The 1,447-nt window shown below is 49.9% G+C and overlaps 1 pseudogene across 1 annotated transcript; it reads right to left on the bottom strand.

Annotated features, from left to right (window-relative positions):
* Nucleotides 1-229: 229 nt before the first annotated feature.
* Nucleotides 230-899, bottom strand: LOC308476456 (peptidyl-prolyl cis-trans isomerase A pseudogene; annotated as a pseudogene). Its single transcript has one exon. The product of its transcript is annotated as a peptidyl-prolyl cis-trans isomerase A pseudogene (transcript).
* Between the last annotated feature and the right edge of the window lie 548 nt (nucleotides 900-1,447).

The raw sequence follows: 1,447 nt of genomic DNA, 5'->3' as shown, positions 1-1,447 counted from the left end.
GAGGGGTTGGTGCGCACTGACCCCTCTTGCTCTTCAGGCTTCAGCAAAAGCAACACGTAGCCTCCGTAGCGCGGAGGGAGCGCTCCCTCTGCGCTTAGGAGGCTTCGCGTTGCTATCGCTGAAGCCAAGGAGCCTACATTCGCTCCATAGGACGCACTCACATTTCCCCTTAATTTTTGGAGGGGAAAAAGTGCATCCTATAGGGTGAAAAATACGGTACATGTCAGTAAGTCAGGAGCACAAGGATTAGAGGGGACTAACCCCAGCTACAGAAGGAATGGTTGATTGTTAAGACAAAGGAATTTTACGACAGCTGCTCAAAGTCAGAGATGGTGATCTTCTTGCTTGTCTTGCCGTTCCTTGACCCAAAGCGCTCCATTGCTTCCACAATATTCGTTCGATCTTTGACTTTGCTGAAGACCACATGTTTACCATCCAGCCAGTCAGTTTTGGCAGTGCAGATGAAGAACTGAGACCCATTTGTATTGGGACCAGCGTTTGACATAGACAAGATGCCAGCACCGGTGTGCTTGAGGACGAAGTTCTCATCAGCAAACTTCTCACCATAAATCGATTTGCCACCTGTTCCATTATGACGAGCAAAGTCACCACCCTGGCACATGAACCCAGGAATGATTCTGTGGAAGCAGGACCCCTTGTAACCAAAACCTTTCTCCCCAGTGCTTAAGGCACGAAAATTCTCTGCTGTCTTTGGAACCTTGTCTGCAAATAGCTTCGAAGGTGACGCACCCCATGGGCTTGCCGTCGGCGGTGACATCAAAAAACACGACTGGGTTGGTCATGATGGCAGCGATGAGTCGAATAAAGGAAGGGGGTAGCTTAAAAAAAAGAAAAGAAAACCACCAGCGGCGGTAACAGGCAGCACTAGCACCAACCCCTCTCCACACAGTAAGGAGTGCGGCACATGTCAGGAAAACAGCATATTTGTTTCCTAAGCCCAGTTAGGAATTTGAACCCGTTGGTGCTGAGATACAATACATCGGAAGCCGTCTTATTGGCAGTCGGACCTCCAAGGATTCAGGCAGGGGACCTTGCATGTAGAAAGTCCCTGATTCAATCTCTCGCATCTCCAGGTAGGGCTGGGAGAGGTTCTTGTTCAGGGGTAAAAGAGAACCTGCTTGCATCACTGATATCCCCCTATGACACGGATGAGAAGCCTTTGGTCCTCCAGGTATTGCTGGACTCCAGTTCCCATCATCCCTCAGCGATGGTCCTGTTGGCTGTCATTGATGAGTGTTGGAGTTCAGGACCATATGGAAGGAGACAGGGTCCCCATTTCCGGCCTAGAATGTGCTCAGTGTGTCCTGGGACACATATTACCCAGGGCAATGCTAAGCTCCAACTCGACTTCTTCCTCTTCTTCTTTGGTGACCCCTCGTAGCTGAGTGAGATTGTCTTCCATGAACACGGTCTTAACAGTGAGTCC

This window comes from Podarcis pityusensis (genome assembly GCF_964106645.2).
Source record: "Podarcis pityusensis genome assembly, chromosome: 4".
NCBI classification, from domain to species: Eukaryota; Metazoa; Chordata; class Lepidosauria; order Squamata; family Lacertidae; genus Podarcis; species Podarcis pityusensis.
This window is presented reverse-complemented; position numbering and strand designations above follow the sequence as displayed.